At 38.7% G+C, this 23,558-nt stretch overlaps 1 protein-coding gene across 4 annotated transcripts in view; it reads right to left on the bottom strand.

The window, feature by feature from the left end:
• Nucleotides 1-23,558, bottom strand: part of LOC106662933 (G-protein coupled receptor GRL101-like) — a 180,730-nt gene that overhangs the window by 96,036 nt on the left and 61,136 nt on the right. The gene's annotated exons all lie outside the window — the stretch shown is intronic.

Here is a 23,558-nt window from a genome sequence, read left to right as displayed (position 1 = left end):
GAGCGAGAAGGATAGATAGATAGATTTTGTTGAAAATGAATGTGGATTTGGTTTCATTGAACTTATTTACCATTGTAGGAGCATGTGATTTTGTATATTGTGAGAAGCTGGGACGAGATCATTCAGTTGAGAGAGGATTGTGGTGTCACTACCATTCGTCGCAACGATAGGGGTGATGTGGGTAGCTCGGATGTATAAAGTGAGTAAAGCAGGGGAGCGAGAAAGTTGCACTGTCAATAATTCGATATATAGGGTATATTGCAGTTTTGTGGTACATGTGGTAACGATCGGTAAGATAGCATCTTCAAATAAGAGCAATATGGGTAAAGTAGGGAATGCTGCGATGTCTGCCATTTGCCTGCAATTTGATATAGGAAATATTGAAGTTTTGAGGTAATATGGAACTTCGTTTTCCCGTATACTCGGTTGTTCTCAAAAGGACAATGAGGATCTTTAACGTCCGCACCTAGCTTTCCGGCCTTATCGGACGTTTTTATTCTCAAGATGAGAGCTGACGCACCTCCGCATACGACAGAAGTGTTACTGCCGCATCGTTGTTGTAGAGGCAGCTCAGTCCCGAGGGGCCAAGACAACCTTGCTCCCCACTTGCCCATTCCGAGTGGTCGGGTCCGTATTAAGCATCGGACCGTATGCCGCGTGCAAAGGGCTACCTAAGCCGAAATACATCAGCCTGTTCTCCCGCGCACTCCCTAGATAGAGAAGGCCACTCTATCTTGCAGAGTATTGAGGCTTCCCCAGCGTAGAAACTTCCGGATCCGCTCCGGCCGCGGTTTCGTTTAAAGCAGAATTGCTAACCATCCCCTAGAGGAGACTGCCTATCGTAAAAGCCGCCAATCGAGCACATTACCTACACCTGCGTGCGAAGCGCACTCGAATAGGAGCAACCGATTCACTACTCATTTCCATCCGCCACTACTCACGCATTCGGGGGCCCATCGGCGTAGTCTAAGCGTCCCCCGTCTATGCAGACAGGATATCGTACCCTAACCCATGTGTGCCTCTGACAAAGCACCCGCCGCTCCATGCCGACTCGAGCAATATCGAACTAACGAACAGTAAGATAGCACCTTGGAATAAGGGTATGTGTAGATTATGGGAGCGAGTACGCCACCCAGCGCGATACCAGCGAGAATAGGATAAATGAAAGAGTAAGAAGTGTTTTGGACAATTTGGGAGTGACGGTCTATAGGTATGATTTTTTAGGTCCTTGAAATTTCACACAAGTCCCGGTGCCATACCCTGGTCAAATGTCTGAGATAAGTCCAGGAAGAAACCAGGCAGTAGTGCTTCAGCTCGATGTCGCGGCTATGGCGTGTACAACGCAATGAGCTTTGTGTGATGGATAGTCGAGCGGCATATCCGAATACCAAACAATGTTGTGGGAAGGTATTTCATTAAACAGACGGAGCGAGTTTTTCTGGAATTTAAAGAAATTATTGAATGTTTCTTTTTCTTTTTTTAAAGTCTGATTTATATATACAAGAGGCAATACTCTAAATCTTTTGGGTCGCAAGATTTCTCTACCACTTCGTGCTTTTTTCTTGTTTTACGAGATCCACTGATTCGTGGGATAGAGAAAATGAAACAATATTAATAACAGCTTTATGGAAATAAAAATATGCTTTTCCGAACATGGAGCTTGAGATCAGTCTGCCAGAGGTCGTTGAGTTAAAAAATATACGTAGTCGAGAAAGTAAATAGAATTTTCATTCGGTCATAGATTAACACTAATGCGCGTCACCCACAGGACACAACACTCAGGGTAAGGGATTATGGGGTGAGAGGGACAATGAGGTTTCGAGGGGCAGTAGGATGAGGATAGATGGAGATGTTGGTGTGAAACTTTTGGAATCGGGAACGGACCAGTTTGTTGACCAAAAGAATGTAGAAGTCGTTGTGGATAGTGAGATTAATGCTGTAGTAAGTTTTTACGATTTTTGTGAGGGCTTTTTATTGGATAGACTGGATTCGCTGGATGTTGAATTGCTTGGCTGAACCCAATAGTCCAAGTGGTCGCAGTAAAGTTTTGTTGACTGCCAAGACGGATTTCGGTCCTAGAAGTCTCCAGTTGTCCAATTCCTCTGTTAAGTTGTTCAAACTTAAGTCTTGTGTGGGGATTCCACGTCCGTCTGTTTTCTAGGTAACGTCTTAAGTAGTTCTCTTAAATGAAAGTCGGTATTTGTTGTTGTTTGTACCGTATAGGTAGGGCAAGGTTTTTCAAGGTGAACGAACACTGAGTCACTTCATTCAGTTTTGTCCTCCAGTTTTTACACCAGTTTTCGATAAGCTAGAGGTGTTCTTGGATGTTGGAAGTAGCTTGGATAAGATTCCAGTTAAACGACAAAAAAGCGGTATCGTCTGCTAGGTGGTGATAACGGTATTAGTGTCTATAGGTAGGTCAGCAGTACAAATGATATACAAGGTGGGACCAAGTGACCTCGTAGTCGCCTGCTTCTATCGGTCTGATTTATCCGAGAACTCGTGGCTGATACACTAAAATAATTTATTTAAAAAAAATTAAATGATTGAATTAATCCGAATCTGTACCTACACGTATGTCCGGCATTCCGAACCAAGCACCGGTAATTTGAGAAATCACAAAAACGTAGTAGCTCACTTCACCGGAGAGGAAAGCGATGTATAAATGAAAGGAAACGAGAAAACAAAATACAAACAGATAAACCAAGATTGTAATTGTGCTTAAGATGAAGGACAAAATAAAGAACGAAAGACATTTAAACAGTGAAAGAAAAAAACAGCGAGAAAGAATAAGAAAGCAATTGAGTGTCATACAAAAGAACAAAAAATAGAGAGAGACAGGGGAAAAATAGAAAAGGGAAACAGACAAAAGAAAGAAAGGGTTGATTAATTTTGATTTCAAGTCAAAAACAAGGCAAAATATACACTGCACGTTATTCAACATTGAATCAAGTAAATTATAGAATTGAAACAATCTGTAAAAGTCATAAATGAAGTGACTTCCAGTCAAATGTAGCTTTTTCTCGGGGATGTTTCTGTGAACTAATTTAGTCAATAGACGTCCTATTTTTGATCAATTGAACCCATTTCCGAGTAAACGTTCGAAGGCGTTCTTTTATAAATTCCAACTGCGTAAAATTGGCCATCTTGGCGCAAACGGAAAGTCCGTCAAGCATTAAGTCCCGACCCCTTTGTGAATATTGTACGGGGCTTTTGGGAGAAAAGGGTTCGCCGTGTTTACACGGGTGTTTTGGTTTACGCCCCGGCGATCCGAAACGCGATGAAAGGAGTATTATTTTGTTTTTCGAGAGATTTCAGAGGCATTCCTTTGAACACTGTTTGGCATGAGGTTTGAAAAGGCACGACGGCGTCAGAAAAGAAAGTTTTCACCGGCTTCATGCAAATTTTTCATCCCGCGAATCCTACAAACAAAAACAAAAGCGAAAAAAAAATCCTTAATTAACCCTTTCCCAGTTAAGGGCAATTTTCACTATCAAGAGTCTATTCAAGGGGATCACGGCTGTAATTCCTGGCCCCCTCGCTAAATGAGGCAATCTCAACTAACAAAAGTCCGGAAAATACTTTTTTTTCCAGCAGGAAGATCAAAGAACCTTGTGCATCCGCTCTGAGAAAGGGAGAGTCCAAGTGGCGCGTAGGGGGGCCAAAAAAGGCGAAATTCAACGGCTCACAAACGCCAAATTGGAGGGGTGGACAGAAACGAATAAACAGCATAAAAAGAGTCACTTCTAATTATACAAATTTAACACGAAAAATTAATACATGGTGGGTTTGTGTGTATTATTAGGTATAGCTATGTAGTCTCTCTCTCCACCCAATTTTCAACATGTAGATAATGGATATCGTCTTACTTTCTTATGGACGACCTATACACAAAACTATGAATCTTTTCTTCAGACGTGAACTTTTCTTGAAGTTAGACAAGCGAGGACGAGCGTAGGCCTTCGATTTTCCAAAGCTTCCCTTTTTACTATTTACCGGGACGTCAAGCAGGCGGGCGGTTGTTCGGTGGCTTTTAAAACACTTTCCCAACCTCAGGCAGTCTTTTTGAAGTAGACGACAAACTCCGGTGGAAAACAAATTCTGGGAATTGTTCGGCGAAATATTTGCGAAAATGCGTTTTTGTTTTCCCGAGGCCCTGTGAACAAAAGCCGTCTTATACCTTTCAAACGCCATGGGAATCCTGTGAATGTCAAAGTTTAGTCAGCGAGGTAAAGCCCGGGGGGGGGATAAAGCTAAACTTGTTTTATCAGTCTATCAATTCGACGTTTTTCTACCCAAGGTACAGGTTGAAACATGTAAGCTTACGTATCGACTAAATGACGATGTGGGGGGGGCCGCGGTAGCAGAGTGGATAAGGCGTCAGACTCTCGGCTAGTAGTTCCCGCGGTCGTGGGTTCGATCCCCACCGTCGCCTCTTGACTTTTTCTGACGCTTAAGGGGACCGGTAGCCGTAATTGAAAGAAATTGACTCGGCACTCATCAATGGAAGGAGCGGGATCAGATCTCAGCGACCCTGAATTTGGTCCCAACCCCCTTCAAAAATGAGTTTCTTCGATGGAAGAACACACACCACACATACACTCACAAAAAGGACAGATGTAATCTGTACAAGAATGACATGAATTTCACCATTGATGTGCGGTTTAGTATTTGGAGTTTATATCACACAAGGGAGAGCGGGACTGTGACATGGTTACATTTTGTCACCTTTATTGATAAAAAAAAAGCACCGAACAAAACCAATCCTTGGTCATTATGACAAGATGACATGAAACTAAAAAGTCACGCGAGAAAAAGGAAAGGAAGAAATGTCATGGAAGAAAATATAGGGTGGGGGTCGAAATTAGAAGGAATTTGTCATAAATCAATTGATATACAATAATCGATTGTCATCGTAGCTTTTATCAAAAATGATAGACTCTCATCATACAACAGACAGTTACATGCCAGAAAAATGCACTTAAATGCGGTTTGAGTCTTATTTTATAAAAGAAAAAGATGGCGTACAACATGGGTACGTTTAGTCACCCTTATTGTTTTAGAAGAACAATGAAATATTAAGGAAATGAGAGACAGATGCCGTGGAAGAAAATGTGTGGGTTGATATTCAAATAATTGTTCATAAATCACTGGAATGTTTGTGAAATAAACGAAACAAAGTAATTATTATATCGATATAAAAGATGAGAATTGATTGTCTAGGTTAGAAAAGACTTGTTTTTTCTCGTGGATTAAATTGTCCCAGCCAGCTTTGAACGTTTGTATCACCGGAATGCGCCTGTTAGCCGGTTTCTCCCTTCTTGCCCCCGGGGGGAAATAAAAGGGGTAAATAACCCCTGTGCCCGGCAATAAATCCGTTTTGAGACGCGTTTCCGCCCCGGGGAGGGGGTGTAATTGGTAGGGGATCGCCACTTTGGCCGGCACGTACTCTGTTTACGGTCACACGGTCACTCTACACCTCGCCTGAAGAAAATATGTGATTGGATTTCCTCAAGATTCTTTTATATCTTTTTTATGTGTGTTAGCATGTTGAGAAACGATGAGGGGTCTGTCTGTTCCTGTAAATAAGTAGAGACGGATTACACGCATAATTGAATGAAAACCTCAAAGCCATCCCCCTCATGGTCTTTCGATCACATTCACATGCACACGATCTATCCTTCTTATCTCCCTCTCTCTTCCTTCTTCCACCCCTCTCTCCATTTATCTTTCTATTTGACTCTTTCACTTATGATTTTTCTTTCTTCCGTCCTTTCTGTAACTCTTTTCCTCATTCTCATTTCATTCATTCATTTTATTCTCTCTCTCTCCCTTCCTCTCCCACACACACACACACTCTCTCTCTCACTCCCTCTCGCCCTCTCTATCTATCTATCTATCTACCTACCTATCTATCTGTTTGTTTTGCTCTTTCACTTTTCGTTTTTCTCTTTTCCTTCCTCTCTTTTTCTCTTTCTCACTTCATTCTTGCATTTATTCTCTCTCCTTCCCTCCCAGATTCTCTCTCTCTCTCCCCTTCTTTCTATCTCTCTCTCCTTGTTTCTCTCTCTCTCCCCTTCTCTCTCTCTCTCTCCTTCTTTCTATCTCTCTCTTCTTCATTCTATCTCTCTCTTTCTCTTTCTCTCGGTCTCCTTCTTTCTCTCTCTCTCGGTNCTCTCTCTCTCTCTCTCTCTCTCTCTCTCTCTCTCTCTCTCTCTCTCTCTCTCTCTCTCTCTCTCTCTCTCTCTCTCTCTTTCTCTCTCTTTCTCTTCCTTTTCTTATACGAGCACAGACAACAATCGCCTTCTCGACAGTTGTACAACTCAAACGGCAACGGTTCAAATTGTTTGCCGTCGCTGATTAGAATTTGATCATCCCGTGTTGACTTTGTATACACGGACAGACGCTGGGCAAACCAGTGCAAATTGGTGTCTGTTTATTTTTGAAGCAATACCATCGCCTATTAGGGCGAGCGACGTCCACGGTCCAATTCTGACCCCACGGGCTCCGCGCAATTACGCGGGCAAACAGACGACCACGTTTGTATTTATACGTCCAATGATATGAAATTAAACTAATATCCCGTCGATTGTAGGAACGAATAACGCGTCTATTTTTTTTTAATTTATTTTATTTATGTTTTGTTAGATTCGATTCATGTCCTTTACCGAGATGTTTTGAAATATCCAATTTTATACAACAACCGAGTTGCTAAACCTAAATTTCTCCAGGGCCCAGCAGAAAACAGAACCAGAGCTAACAAGGGGTTCAAAGCAAATCTTCAACCCTTATTTTTGCACTACTCTTTCCATTAACCCCGCTGATTTAGTTTTATAAAACCGCCACCGGCTACAGCTCCAAAGAAATTCTAATTACAGTAAGAAGTGGCTATTTGGCAACAGTAAAATCGATTGTTTCAGCGACACAACTTTACATTATTGTAACAGTACAATATCGATATTTTTGTTTCTATTTCAATATTCTTCATTATCGAGAAATTCTGACGATCTATAGTGTAAGGATCGAATCATCGATAGTATAAATACCTATAATGTCATCGCATCTTGTCTTTGATTTTTATTTTTTTTTAACAATCCAGGTACATTACCCTCCATGTATATGTGAACGGTCATCGAGACTAGGTTCTTCAAGTTAATGGATATACACATACAGTAATCGATAAAGAATTATCGATATAATAACTTCAACAGCAAATTTCTTTTTGGTTCCTAGTTTTCGTGGTCCGCTTGACCAATCAATATCTTTCAATTAATTAAGGTTTAGTGACTGGGAGTTTTTGTGGCTCTGATAAGGGCCGGTGTTGTGTAGGGAAGGCGTGACAAAGAATCGAGGCCGAGACCGTGTGCGTGGCGCCGTTGGTGGTGGTCTGTGACCATGAGTAAACCGTTGGCTGAAGTCGGTTGACTCCACAGAGGCCGAAGGTATTTAAGTACAGCAATTAGCGAGGGGCAGCAGTTGGCGTTTACGGCCAAGTCGGCTGTTTAGAAGGCGAGATCAGGCTAATGCTGCGAATATTTGCTGTAATCGACGGTGTTCCTTTAGTGATGACTCGTAGGGTTGACGAGCCTAGTGTAGTCGATTATTAGTGATGTTAGAGACCTCGTCGGGCTGACGAGTCTGCTGTCGTTGTTGCTGATGTCGGTTACATTAGTGATTGGTGAGATCTAGTCGGGTTGACGAGTCTCCCTCCAGCGTGACAGTGCCCCTGCTTATATAGGGAAGAGCTCTATTCTGATTGGTTGCATAGTGGAGGGCGAGAACATTCCATAAGTCGTAGTGGCATCTAGCGGTAACGTGTGGTAGCTACAAGTGGCCACTACGTAAGGTTTTTAGTTGAGATAAAAAAGTCAATGTCATGAGCGGGATTCGAACCCACGACCTTCGGCTAGATACGCCGCTGCTTTACCACTTGAGCTATCGTGACCTCGATCCACTCGGACACTAACTTTTAACCTTTGAAAAATGGCAAAAAGGAGGGAAAATTCAAAAGGTGTGGTTGAGATGGGAAGTTCCGAGTGGATCAAGGTCACGATAGCTCAAGTGGTAGAGCAGCGGCCGAAGATCGTGGGTTCGAATCCCGCTCGTGACATTGACTTTTTTATCTCAACTAAAAACCATAATTAATTTCTTTTTGGTATTTAAATCATATAGATGTTTGTGTTTACTTGTCGATATTCGTCATATCAAGAAATTCTATATTTGCGTCATCATCGATAGTTTATTGATTCGTTGATTTCGATTTTTCAACAGTAATCAAATTCAAAGTCCTTAAAAAAATATTGATATTTAATATACAAATACAGTATATTGATCAGTACCGATATTTCAATATTTATTACCGATATATTTTTAAAGTCCTTTAAAACTGTGATGTACGGTCATCTATAGTGAGTTCTTTTATAATATCGATTTAATAAGAAAAAATCGATCGTGTGTATTTCGATCAGAATTTTTACAGGGGAAACAACTAAAATTACATAAACTAACTTAAAAACATTATTAAGCCTACCTCCATTGGAAACACGCTCAAAACAAGATCATACAGACTTAAAAAAAAAAAATAGATTGGATTGGGACTTAACATTTCGGCTCAAAGGAATTCTGGGTAATGAACAAGCAGATAAATTGGCCATCTGCAAGACTTTAATAGGCCCAGGCCAACAACGAACTCCTCCATCTCAGAATAGGTCCATAAAAAATAAAAAAGATGTGGTCCAACTCGAACGCGCCTGACATATTAAACTAAGTGGTCATGATTGAGGAACCGACTTCTAAACAGGCAGGGTAAAATTCTAGGGAGTGATACTATATACAGGTCACTGGCATCTGAGAAAATACCTAATTTCATGGGTGTATTCAATAACCGTTTGAAGGTTATGCAATGAGGTAAAAATTGGACACAACCTAGGTTACGAAAAAGATCAGGGACAAAGAATTACTGCATGACAGTCAATGACCTGCTGTGTATTTCTTAAGAGAAGGATGGAGTCATTTGAACTGAACTAAAGAACTTCGAAAAATAAAATAAGCCCAAGGGCCGCAGTGCTTGGGGATTACCATACCCCCTATTTCTGGCATTCTTCACATCATCATGAATAGCTACATTACTACCTTTTAGGTTTTTCGAAATGGACGTCGATATTACTATAGATACTTTTTTTTTTGGGGGGGGGGGCAATTGAGAGGCATAAATTTTTATATTTTGTATAGTTCTTCATAAACCAAAAATTCACTAGTTTCGTGGTCCGCTTGACCGATTAATATATTTCAATTAATTAAGGTTTTTAGTTAGGTTACACTAAACAAACACTTGAAAAATGGCAAAAAGGAGGGAAAATTCAAAAGGTGGGGTTGAGGTGGGAAGTTAGTGTCCGAATGGATCGAGGTCACGATAGCTCAAGTGGTAGAGTAGCGGCGTATCAAGCCGAAGATCGTGGGTTCGAATCCAGCTCGTGACACTGACTTTTTTATTTCAACTAAAAACCTTAATTAATAAACCAAAAAGTTTTGATCTAACTCTCTAAGATAGGGGGTTTCGAATAGGAGTTAATTATTTCAAATGTGCGATTTTTGTGTCGATGGTTTTTGATAATAGATTATTGGATTGTTATATGTTTAAATTGACGGAAGGACTGTTGTTTGAAGACAAGTAAAATTATTTAAAAAAAATAATTTGTTTGTGGTATATTGGTATATTGAAAAAAATCGTTTTCCCATTTTTCCACGTTTCAGATTCGAGCGAAATAATGGTTGGGGGAAAGTGAAAACCACCCTCGGCCCCTTCACCACGAGAGGGGCGAAATTATCGTTCCATGACGGAAATTGCGAAGGAAAGTTGAACCGGCTAATGAGAAAATTCGCCCGGGGTGTCAAACATCGCCGGCGAGGACTTTTTTCCTTTTCCTCCCAGGCCGGCGGGACTTAACGGCGCTTAGCACGGAAGGACTGATAATCCCGCTCGACGCCATTTTTATCGGCAGATAATCATCACAAGATTAGAACTGTCCTCAGATTTAAACGCCTTTCACACTCAGAAGCTAAGTCAAACGAAAGAACAACTTTCTTGGATAAATTGTCTTGTTCTCAAAAAAATACGAAAATAAATTAAAACTAGAACAAATAAATATGTAAAAGTAAAATATCTACTTCATACATTATATACTTTATCGATGTATCACAAAATATTTGGTTTTCCGTCACTCAGGAACCTTCCACACCCCTTACCAATATCCTTTCTCCAACTATCAGAAAGATATCTGAAAAAAAAACAACATAGAAAATCTAAATCTTGTTAAAGATTATAATAAATCAACCAAACGTGAATCATTAAAATCCGTCATCTCAGTTTGAAATAGAGCGGCATATTCACTGGTCGTCGGTTCGAACGAGAATGTATACTGTCAAATTTGATGCCCTCTACTGACGCCTAGAAAAGTCCCCACTAATGGCAGTACTGTGGTCATGTGTACTTCATCGCTAACAGTATACATTAAAAAATAGACCAAAGTTTCCAGTTATTGTTTAAAATTTCAATATGTTTGATGCGTCTTATTTGTGATCGAATCATGGACGCCATTTAATCACAGGCAGGGATGAAACATCTGTTGTCGTAAATTCGGTCGATAAATGAAAGAAAACATCGATTAATTTGCAAAATCAGCCTTCAACAATCGATATATACACAATAATTTATTTCGAAACAAAAATATTGCAGCTGAGAAATATTTGAACGAAAACATCGACGACTTGGCACAGAATATCGGGTTTCGTGAAGAAATATCGATGGTTGGCAAAATATCGATACTCAGCGGTGGTAGAACCGTGGTTGCCATTCAATAGCGAATAAGGAGGCGTCGGTGGCAGTTTAGGAAACAAGCAGCGATAAAACATCGATTGCAATATCGATTGATGTACGAAAAGAAAATATCGATTATTTGGAAATTTCGGCCTTAAACAATCGATATATTGGGTTGTCCGGAAAATAATGCAGGATTTTGGTATTAAACAAAAAAAAAGAAACTAGTTACTTTAAAGCAATGTTCTTTAATCAAAANATTTAATAATCGATATGTGAAAATCGATTGTTTAAGACCGACATTACAACCTCAGCAATATTGTTTTTATTGGGCCAGGGGGTAATCGAACCCACGACCGCGGTGGCCTATGAGCCGAGATTCTATCTCGCTAATATAGTATTGATTGATAGACATGTTTATTAATATATTAATTATAAATTAATAAGCATCCAGAAAGGAATTGGGAAATTCATTGACTGATGGTTAAACTGATAGCCAAAATGATACGAAAATTCGTATTTAGGTACGCTCACACATAGATCGATAGACTCATTGATAGCCTGAAGGAAAAAAAAATTGTAGTTTGATACACAGATTGATTAATTAGCATAGATTACAAAATGTTGAGGAAATATACACAGATATATTAACTGATGGGCAGTCATAATGAAAGGGAAATAAAAAGAACCATATTCAACGGCCAAGGGATAAAAACATTTGTGGGGTTAGGGGATGAAAGTGAGCTATATAATCTGTCTTTTGATATATGATGAATCTGTGAAATGAAAAAAAAATCTTAGAGCTAAATATCTCTCTTAGTTTCTGTCTTAAGGCACGAAAACCGCGGACGTGGTAAGAATTTTGAGCCCAAACGAAACCACTTCGTCTGATTGCGCGTGGCGTCGCCCCCAACGATTGGTCCGATTTCCTATTTGGACTACTTCAAGCTAATTTTGTAAATTGAGGAAAGAAGTGAGATCCATTTCATCTTGAAAAACCATTTTGAAATATGAAAGAACGAGATCTCGCCTTTTTTTGTTTTTAAAGGTTCAGACGGATAAAGCAGCACGGATAAGGCATAAAATCCCGTTGTTTATCAACCACTCGAGGCTTATCACGCGTAAATCCATCCAGGTAAACTATAAAAAGCCCGGGCTCGCCTTGAAGGGGGGGGGCTAACGCTGGCTATCTTAAGCCCGTTGCCGAGGGATCTATTTGTGCCCATTTCAGTAACTCCTTTCTGTTTTTCTTTTCCAAAATTGAAACGATTTCGGCTAGGATTTTCAGCATCGGTTGCCCACCTGAATCACGGCTGCTTTGAGGTCATTGTTCAAATATCGAAACAGCTGCGCCATGACTAGTTTGACGTCATTGTTCTATATCTTATCTCCTGAACCAGACTACTTTAACCTCAATGTTCAATTAACCTATTACTTGATCCAGGTCTACTTTGACCACATTGTTCATATAACTCCACACCTGAGCCATGCCTACTTTGATGTCTTTTTCAATTAACCTTCTACTTCAACCACGACTATTATGACGTCATTGTTCAATTAACAAGCCACCTGAAACACGCCTACTATGACGACATTGTTAATGTAACAGCCATACTAAGCCATACGTCATTGGTTTATTAACCTAAAATCTGAGCCTCTTCAACTCATTTTTCGTATGTTAGAATGAAGATATACATCTACATTTTTTTTTAATTGCTCCAAAAGCAGTTATCGGCCCAAGCTAGATATTTAAAATCCTGGTTTCAGTGGATATCCAATTCTCGAGATACCTTTTTTAAATAGTATTATCTTTAAATAATTAGGAACAATAAAATTGCAATTTGTTTTTATTTATTCATGTGATCACTGTTAAATATAACTAAAACAGAACCAAAATATTTATACAATTATACAATAAAATACAATATTATAATAAAAATATATTTATACAATTACAAAATATTATACAAAAAAAATTTTATTCTTCGCCTAATTATTAAAAAATAATAGTTTTACAAAAATTAAATTAAAATAATATTATTGTTACCAATATTATTTTTACAAGGGTACCACTAATTTAATAAAGTGACGAGTACCAACGTCTTACTCGGGCCAAGGCTTAGTTCTTACAGATCCGTCTTAACCCGTGTTCAAAGGGTTCAATATAAAAATGTATAAATAATAACATATATAGACACAGTATGGCAAACGTGACGTCATTGTTGAGCCAGGACTACTTTGATGTCATTAATGAATAAATTTATCCGCTGAGCCATGATTACTTTCAAACATTATTTAATTAACCCATGGGCCACCATACTTTGCGGTCACTGTTCTCATAACCTACGCCTAATTGTAAGCCACTACTACTTTGACGTCATCGTTTAATTAACCTTCCACATAAGCCACGACTACTTTGTTCAAGTAACCAAACTCCCGATCTACGACTACTTTGACTTCGTTGTTCAATGAACTTATCCCCTGAGCCACGATTACTTTGAGACATTATTTAATTAAGCAATTACATGAGCTACCCCAGTTTGAGGTCACTGTTCTGTTAACCTGCGTTTAATTGTAAACCACTACTACTTTGACGTCATGGTTCAATTAACTTATCCCCTGAGCCACGATTACTTTGAGACATTGCCACCTCTACTTTGAAGTCACTGTTCTGTTAACCTACGTTTAATTGTAAACCACGGCTACTTTGACGTCATGGTTCAATTAACTTATTGTCTGAGACACGATTACATTGAGACATTATTTAATTAGCCAATTACATGGGCGACCCCTATTTTTTTGCGGTCGCTGTTCTGACCTACGTCTAATTGTAAGCCAAGCCTATTTTGAAACATTATTTAATTAACCTATCTCATGAGCCATCCTCACATTGAGGTCACTGTTCTCTTAACTGACGTCTAATTGTAAGTCACGCCTAATTTGACATTGTTCAATTAACCTTCCATATAAGCCACGACTACTTTGTTCAAATAACCAAACTCCCGATCTACGGCTACTTTGACTTGTTTGTTCAAACAACTATCCCCTGAGCCACGATTACTTTGTGACATTATTTAACTATCCAATTACATGGGTTGCCCCTACTTTGAGGTCACTGTTCTGTTAACCTACGTTTATTTGTAACCCACGACTACTTTAACATCATTATATAATTAACCTTCCCCATAAACCATGACTACTTTGTTCAAATAACCAAACCAGATCTACGACTACTTTGATGTCATTACATAATTACCCTATCTCATGAGCCATCCCCATATTGTGGTCACAATCCTCTTAACTTACGTCTAATTGTACGTCACGCATAATTTGACATTGGTCAATTAACCTTTTCACATAAGCCACGACTACTTTGTTCAAATATCCAAAGTCCCAATGTACGACTACTTTGACTTCGTTGTTCAATGAACTTATCCCCTGATCCACGATTACTTTGGAACATTATTTAATTTACCAATTACATGGGCGACCCCTACTTTGAAGTCACTGTTCTGTTAACCTACGCCTAATGGTAAGCCACTACTAATTTGACGTCATCGTTCACGTAACCTTCCACATAAGCCACGACTACTTTGTTCAACTAACCAAACTCCCGATCTACGTCTACGTTGACTTCCTTGTTCAATCAACTTATCCCCTGAGCCACGATTACTTAATTATTTAATTTAGGGTCATTATTTAATTAACCACTTACATGGGCTACCCCTCTTTGAGGTCACTGTTCGGTTAACGTACGTTTAATTGTAATCCACGACCACTTTGACATCATTATATAATTAACCTTCCGCATAAACCACGTCTACTTTGTTCAAATAACCACATACCAGATCTACGACTTCATTGACGTCATTATTCGAATAACATCATCCAAGCCACTCCTACTTTTGGCATCCATTAGGCTGTATATCAACTGAAGCCCGTGTATTTTAAGTCATTTTTCACTTAACCTATCAGCTAAGTGTCGACTATTTTGTCGCCATGATTCAATTAAAATGTGAGCTCAAGTTAAGATTTCCACGTGGATCGTCCTATGAATTGCACGCGAAAGGCGTTTAATTTCTCAAGGGAATTAAATTCTTGGCAAGTCTCTTCAGGAAAATCTAATGTGCGAATTGTAAAAACCGCGTCTTAATGATAGAAAAGAAGAAAAAAGTGGTAAAATCATAATTTTCAACGGAACGACGCGATAGGGCGCCGGTATAAAACACGCCTCGGGAGTTGGAATGGAAACTCGTTCCGACATCGCCCGGGCAATAAAATCCGTGAGTCGAGGGGGTTTTACAGGACGCCTTCAAACGGTATTCAATCATTGTCGAGCTCGATTGTATTCTTTTGAAAGGGATTTGGAAAATGCTCAACCTCCCCCTGGCGACGTGAAACGGGAAAAGTACTCCCGACTCGGAGATTGAGTCAATTTGCCTGAAATGGGAAGAGGGAAATCTCGAAAATGTATTATTTAACAAAGAAAATCTGTAAATGTCTTTAGATTTCTGGTGATTTCAAATGGAATATGATGTCGGTGAAATTAACATCCTGATCATCAATCGAAGTATCGATCATTTTTTCACTCACGAATACTCTTGATCTATGGTCTTCAAGATAAAAGCAAATTTAGTTGTGCCAAACTTTCGACCTATTTTAAGGTCATCAGGGCAAAACAATTTTAAATATGTCTACCGATTGAAACAAAGCTTGAGGGATGAGAAGTATGAGAAAGATCAATTCGTCATGTTTTGTGTCAGTGTATATAGACCGTCAGTTGTTTTCACATTGAGCCATTAGGAGGTATCGACAGGTAATCCTAAACTTTTATCCACGCCTTCGAGGATCTCATTTACAGTTTCGTCTTTCCGCTAATAACCCCTGAGGGGTCGGGTGTTCTTCCTTGTCCTCCTCACAGGAACCATTTTCATAAGAAATTCCTCCCGTTACAATAACGGGTTCAAAGGCTGTTATACAGTTCTACAGAGTTATTAATTATACGGGGTTTTCAGTTTCAATACGGAAAAAGGGATGAAAAGAAGAAAGGGCGGAGAAAAAAAAATCTCGACGTGGGTGTGCTGTGTGAAAACGCAACGGGAGAGAAAGTGTCCTTTGCACAAATTCTCGCTATTATTGATTGCCGAACTTGTTTAATCATGCGGCTGGATTTTCCTCATCAAATCCCAGGCGATGCCCCCCCCCCCAAGAAAATAAACATATTTATAGGATAGGATATTATATCGACTCGTGTTAGCAGTTGAAAATAAACAGGGTGTCGTTTGGATTCGGTTTGTTTACGTTAATCCGTTTAAACAAACGGAACTTGGTTAGATAATTTAAAAAAAAGAAGGTAGTGCTGTCCAATGTTTGCGTATTGCCACAATAAATCCCTGTCTGATTCACCAACAAGTTGGTTCTTTTTGCACTGATAAATAAATAAATNCGTGTAATCTATTTGATTCACAATGAAATGGCGACAAATGAAATGGCCACGGAGAACTTTAGTGAAAATATACTTCATTTAAACTCATTAAATTCACTAGTTTACTGGTCCCCTTGACCAATTAATATCTTTCAATTAATTAAGGTTTTTAGTTGAGCTAAAACGTACCTAGCCGAAGATCGTGGGTTCGAATCCCGCTGGTGACACTGACTTTTTTATCTCAACTAAAAACCTTAATTAACTGAAAAATCCTTAACAACGTTGTTCTCGATGTACTCTAAAGACCAGACAGCATCGAATCAATCAATCAGCCCCAAAAGAGACCGAGCCAGTACTTGAACCCCATGGAACATTTACGGGATAACCTCAAAAGACGAATAAAAGCACGTCCATCACTTCCTGATACAATCCACGATCTTGGAAGGACTATTCTTGAAGAATGGGCTAACCTCCAGCAAAGAGACATTTCCTGACTGGTAGAAAACATGCTGAGGTATCTTTGAGATGTAGTTAAGGCAAAAGGAGGAAATAAGCGATATTGAAATGTTAATTAAAAATCTAAAACAAAATTAAAACAAATCTGTCCGTCTTTTTAATTTTCTTTTTTTCGTTAGCAATTTACATTTTTATGTGTTTACTTTTTTAAACGAAGACTCAATTATTAAACGTTGAAAAACGTGAAACATTGATTAATATATCAAAATATTCACAAATCAACTTATATTACAACTGGGTGGAATTTTTTGTCTATCAGTGTAATTTATCGTTATTTATCCTGGTTTCGCCAAAAAATATGAAAGTCGAAATTTAAAAACTGAAAATAGCTTTATTTCGCCGTTCTACATGCTCAAATCAACTATGTGAATATACCATTTTACAGCATTTTTAGATAGATCGCAATAAAAATATAGTAAAAGCTATCAAAATTTATTAATAACTAATATTTATGAAAGGTATTGGTTGAGATAAAAAGTTAGTGTCACGAGCGGGATTCGAACCCACGATCTTCGGCTTGATACGCCGCTGCTCTACCACTTGAGCTATCGTGACCTCGATCCAATCGAACACTAACTTCCTATCTCAACCCCACCTTTTGAATTTTCCCTCCTTTTTGCCATTTTTCAAATGACGTGGGTTCGAATCTCGCCCGTGGCACTGACTTTTTTATCTCAACCAATGCCTTTCATAAATATTAATTAATTGAAAAAGAGTTAATTGGTCAATCGGACTACGAACTGTAATGGATTTGATGATTAAACTGTAAAAAAAGTTTATCTTCACGAAAGCTCACCGTGGCCATTTCATTGTCGCCGAGAATCCAATCCGATTACACGACATTTGAAAAATGGCAAAAAGGAGGGAAAATTCAAAAGGTGGTTGAGATAGGAAGTTAGTGTTCGAGTGGATCGAGGTCACGATAGCTCAAGTGGTAGAGCAGCGGCGTATCTAGCCGAAGATCGTGGGTTCGAATCCCGCTGGTGGCACCGACTTTTTTTATCTCAACCAATACCTTTCATAAATATTAATTGAAAAAAAAAGCTAATTGGTCTATCAGACCACGAACGGTAATGGATTTATTAATAACCAAAAAATTTCTAAAAACCAAATATTTTTCAGGTAAACTAGGTCGCAAAATTTTTAAGATTTACAAATCAAGTTATATTACAAGTGGGCAGAATTTTTGACCTGCCAGTGTAATTTATCGTTATTTATCCTGGTTCGCCAAAAAATTTGAAATTTAAAAAACTGAAAATATATTTATCTCGCCGTTTTACGTGCTCAAATTAACTTTGCGAATATATCATTTTACAGCATTTTTAGATAGATTGCAATAAAAATAAAGTAAAAGCGCATCGATTGTGAGCGACGGAACATGGTCCACCTTTTTGCTTGTAAAGATTAGATGAAATGATTTATGTTGATTTAGCTTGATTTTTCCATTTTTTTGTCCATTCGTTTATCTTATTACATGCATTTTGGAGGATTTTGGTTGAGTGGGTGATAGTCGGTCCTACTGATATCACCGCTGTCATCTGCAAACGTTGCAATTTTTACTCCATCTATTTTCGGAAAATCACTGGTGTATAACAAGTAAAGCAGTGGACCTAATATGCTACCTTGTGGCACTCCTGCATTTATTGTTTTTAATTTTGAATATTGATCTTCTTGTTTGACTCTAAACAGTCTGTCAGCTAGGTAGGAACTGATAATATCGACATACTGCTTTGGTAGCATACCTTTTAGTTAATTGATGAGTCCTTCTTGCCAGACTTTGTCAAAAGCTTATGAGATATCAAGGAAGATAGCAGAACAAATTTGTTTTTCTTCGAGAGATTTTTCTATTACGTCCGTTACTCGGTGAATTTGGTCTATTGTTGAGTGTCTTGTTCGGAATCCAAATTGGTGGTCAGGAATAATTTTCTTTTTTTTCAACGATGTGTTTTATTCGTTTTAGTCGCAAAACGTTTGGCACGCACTTTGCCAAAATTTTGAGGGCAATGACATTTTTAATGCTGACAGGACTACGTTTTTGTTTGACCCTTGATAAAACTCATCGATTAATTAATTAATTAATAATGGTGGAAAACCATAAAGATCAGACTTGTAGCTACAAATATGACAGGATCTGATAGGCAAAATTTTCTTGTGATCAGAAAATCCCAACCCCCCTGGTTGCGTCAAGAATGTAAAAACGTTACCCGTTCATTACTAAAACGATAGGAAAGTGTGCATGCCGAGCGATATTTTCACTAAGTGTTTAAATCAATGGGACAAGAAACTCAGAAAATGAAAAATTTTACCAATTATTGAAGTTAGTTGAAAAAAATATAATAAAATAAAAAGTTCATACATGTTTCTATGTAATTGTTTGACCGTTGCTTTTCTTAAAATATATGTGTTGAATCAAATTATCTCTGTACACGAACTTGCAGGCTGTTATCTTCGAATCGTGGTAAAGTGCATATGTTGCATTTTACCACGGATATAGACACGTGTAGACAATATTTTTAACAACTATGTAAGCAGCATTAAACTGCATATTCTCCCTCTGTTGATTAATCTCGTATGTGATATCTGGTCTGGTAATAATTTCCATTTTTTTTTTTTTTTGTACTTTGTTGTAGAACGCCTCAACTGTTGTATTCAGTTAGTTAAACAACAGGTCATTTTAAAAACACTTTCGTTGATTTGCCTGAGTTAATTTATATATATATTTTTTTCTTTTAAAATAGAATGTTATTTAACGAAAGTATTTTTATTTTTACGTTCGCCGGGGTCAGTTTTCACCTTAATAATTGAATGTTATTTGAACAAATGAAATCCTTCCCTTTTTTTTTATGTATTTTATTGATTTTGTTTTGTTTGTGTCCGGAATACCTGTTTTCCTCATCGAATTCCAGGCCGACCGGCTCATAACTAAACCCAATTCGATGCTCGCTCCGGTTTCCATCGGAATTCATCGAAAATTTTCAACCCCTTGAGAAAATTCCCGAAGGCGAGCCAGCCCCAGAGGCCCCGCTGAAACCTGTCTGTACTCAGGCGGTTGATCGGCTTTTTAAACTTCGACAGGTCGAAAAATTCGGGATATTTTCTCGAAACAGACAGATTAAATAAGCGCTGACAAACGCAACGGAATTTTCCGCTTTATTTGCATGACATTCACTTCTCACATTCCGGATATTCGATTTATTGTGTAATAATGATGAACTGCTGTTAACAAATAAATCATCTAAACGAAAAACCACCCACAGTTAAGAATTTTACGCACATTGGCATGGTCCTTTTGGAAAAAGCCTTAAGGTGGCCATTCACGATCGCTCCAAGCAGTCCAAACGGAGCGACGCCGTTCCAAAAACCACGTCAATGGCAAAACTGATCTGGCGTGCCCGGCTGTGACGAATATTCGACCGGTCCAAACTCCATCGCGCCACTCCAAATATCTACGGAAATTCGATCCTCCACCAGTTGGTCGACGTTTTCAAAACAAAGGATACAAATGCAATGAGAGATGCGGTATTGATAACCCCTAACAATGACCAGAAATCGTAGTAGAGAACTTAAGTTCTTTGTAGTTCATCCCTGTAGCGAGAAATCGTAATGAGGTTGCCAACCTTTCATGTAGTGATGATTACTCTCAGGACTGTCTTTTGTTTTCTAATCAAGGGGGTAAACAAGCTAGAGTAAATATAAATAAGACGTTAATCATTTTTTTGTAAGGTTTTGGTTGAAATGAAAAAAATAGTGTCACGAGGGGATTCGAATCCACGACATTCGGCTCAATACGCCTCTGCTCAAACCACTTGAGCTATCGCGACTTCGATCCACTCGGACAACTCCCCATCTCAACCTACAACCTTTCGAATTTTCACTCTTTTTGCCATTTTTTGGTGTCAAGTAGTAGAGCAGCGGCGTATTTAGCCAAAGACCATGGATTCAGACCCCCTTTTTTTTTTTTTTTTTTGCCTTATGATCTTTGCATATTAGCCATGACGAATTCTTATGTGTTGTTGTTGAAATTGGGGGTTATCGGGAAAAAAGGGCAAGAGGCGACGGTGGGAATCGAACCCACGACCGCGGCGTGAGAGTCTCTCATGCTAACCACTCGGCTACCGCGGTCCCCGGACCCCCCTCTTGGCACTAGCTTTTTCATTTCAACCAAAACTTTACAAAAAAGATTAAATAATTGAAAGAAGTAATTTGGTCAATAGAACACTAAATATAATGAATAAATAAGACATTTCATCCATCCTTAAATAGTTCCTCCAATCAGCGGGTTCAAGGGAAAGATCTTTCATCAAATTGATGTGGGTATTACGGCTTCTGTTCAGGAGCCACTTCTTACACCATTTCCTCTTCGATTTTTTGCTTTTAATATAAAATAAACAGAACCGTAACGCAAGAGATCGTCATACATTTTGAGAAGGTAGTTCACTGGTTGACGTTCGGAGCGACTGGCTGTGGAGCGGTCGTGAATGCCCCCTCAAGTTTCAGGCACTCCAAATGGAGCTGTACGGCTTGGCGCGGTTCCATTTGGAGTGATCGTGAATGGCCACCTTTAGATATCATTAGGCAGGAGGGAATAGACACTGGTTTTTCAGGTATAAAACCTTGTCAAGCTAGTACACTCATACTTAAGAAAAAATTACGAGTTTCCCTCAACGATGCTATTTCTCCCCCATTTGACGTAGCAACTGGAGTGCCTCAGGGATCCATCTTGGGCCCCTGTCTGTTCACACTCTATCTCAACGCTACGCTTAATATCAAAACAAGCCCTATAGCACTGTACAAATATGACCTAGCTATTAACATCCTCATGCAAAACTTTAACGAAGAAATTAAATAAGTAAATTTCTGTTACAGGTTGAAGCTAAAGATTAATATTCCCAAATGCGAAGCAATCCTGCTCACGAAGTAGCTCCCGTCTAAAAGAGGCAATTACCATAAATGGAAATCCTATCGCATGGTACGAAAAGGTCATATACCAAGGATTAATTATGGACGAAAAAACTAAATTTTGGCCCCATATAACAAACAGGAATAATAAAGCAAAAATTAAACTACTCTTTCCGCTACTCTCAAGAGAATCTGGAATGTCCTCATGTAACTCATTCACAACGGAATTGTATACACGCCAAGTAGGGGGTTTTACCTTGAAAACTAATGTCATGAAAACGCAAATCTCAAAACAAGTTTCTAAGGCTAGTGACCTCTTCCACCAGATGGACCAGGATTAAGCAACTGAATGATAAAGCGGAAAATTCTCGGATACACGAGGCATTAAAAAAACCTCAATAAAAAAATTCGCAACGTCGCCGTTAGTAAAAATTCCATTTGCGGTTCGATTGACCGTTACGACATGGAGATACCGTGGGAACAGAAGAATGAAAACAATTTTATCGACAACATAATGTACATAGGGTTAAAAACTAATATTTCAGTATTTTTAGTACTGAATAACATATTCAGGGTGTCCTTTTTGGATGGCTAGGCTAAATTTCTCTTGAACCAATGACGCTATAACAAAAGTTTGATATTTTTATTCTAGTTTCAAATTTTAATCTTTTTTGGAGAAAAATTGTACAGGGTACCTCAGGGCCAGTTCAACTTCAAAAGTTCCGATTTAGTTCACCAATTAATATCTTTCAATTAATTAAGGTTTTAAGTTGAGATAAAAAAGTCAGTGTCAGGAGCGGGTTTTGAACCCACGATCTTCGGCTAGATACGCCGCTGCTCTACCACTTGAGCTATCGTGACCTCGATCCACTCGGACACCAACTTCCCACCTCAACCCCACCTTTTGATTTAATTTAATGAATCTAATGTGTCTTTGTTGACGGAACTTGGTTAGATAATTTAAAAAAAAAAAGGAGTGCTGTCCAATGTTTGCGTATTGCCACAATAAATCCCTGTCTGATTCACCAACAAGTTGGTTCTTTTTGCACTGATAAATAAATGTTGGCGAAAAGTAGAAATTAAGAGAATTCAAAGGCCTGAGAGAGAAAAATTCTCATTTCGTGTCCCTGGAAAATAATCCTTAACAACTAAATTCACTACTTTCGTGATACGCTTGACCAATTAATATCTTTCAATTAATTAAGGTTTTTAGTTGAGATAAAAAAGTCAGTGTCACGACCGTGTTTCGAACCCACGATCTTCGGCTGGATACGCCGCCGCTCTACCACTTGAGCTATCGTGACCTCGATCCACACGGACATCAACTTCCCATCTCAACCCCACCTTTTTAATTTTCCCCCCTTTTTGCCAATTTTCAAATGTCGTGTAATCTATTTGATTCACAATGAAATGGCGACAAATGAAATGGCCACGGAGAACTTTAGTGAAAATATACTTCATTTAAACTCATTAAATTCACTAGTTTCCTGGTCCCCTTGACCAATTAATATCTTTCAATTAATTAAGGTTTTTAGTTGAGATAAAACGGATCTAGCCGAAGATCGTGAATTCGAATCCCGCGCGTGACACTGACTTTTTTTATCTCAACTAAAAACCTTAATTAATTGAAAAATCCTTAACAACGTTGTTCTCGACGTACTCTAAAGACCAGACAGCATCAATAGCATCAATCAATCAATCAACCCCAAAAGAGAACGAGCCAGTACCAAGGAAAACAAGACTAGACGGAACAGAATCTGTCCCTGTGTCTATCTTTACATATATCATTATATGTCATATTGATATAATTCGGTTTATACGTATGTAGTTGTAGATGTAGCACACCAGTGAGTTTTAGTTTATCAAGAAACTTGATTAGAAGGCTTGGTTTCAGTGGTTGAA

The sequence above is a fragment of the Cimex lectularius genome, unplaced genomic scaffold, assembly GCF_000648675.2.
Source record: "Cimex lectularius strain Harlan isolate CLEC.00 unplaced genomic scaffold, Clec_2.1 scaffold265, whole genome shotgun sequence".
Lineage (NCBI taxonomy): Eukaryota > Metazoa > Arthropoda > Insecta > Hemiptera > Cimicidae > Cimex > Cimex lectularius.
The sequence above is the reverse complement of the archived record's forward strand: the minus strand, read 5'-3'. Positions and strand labels throughout refer to the sequence as shown.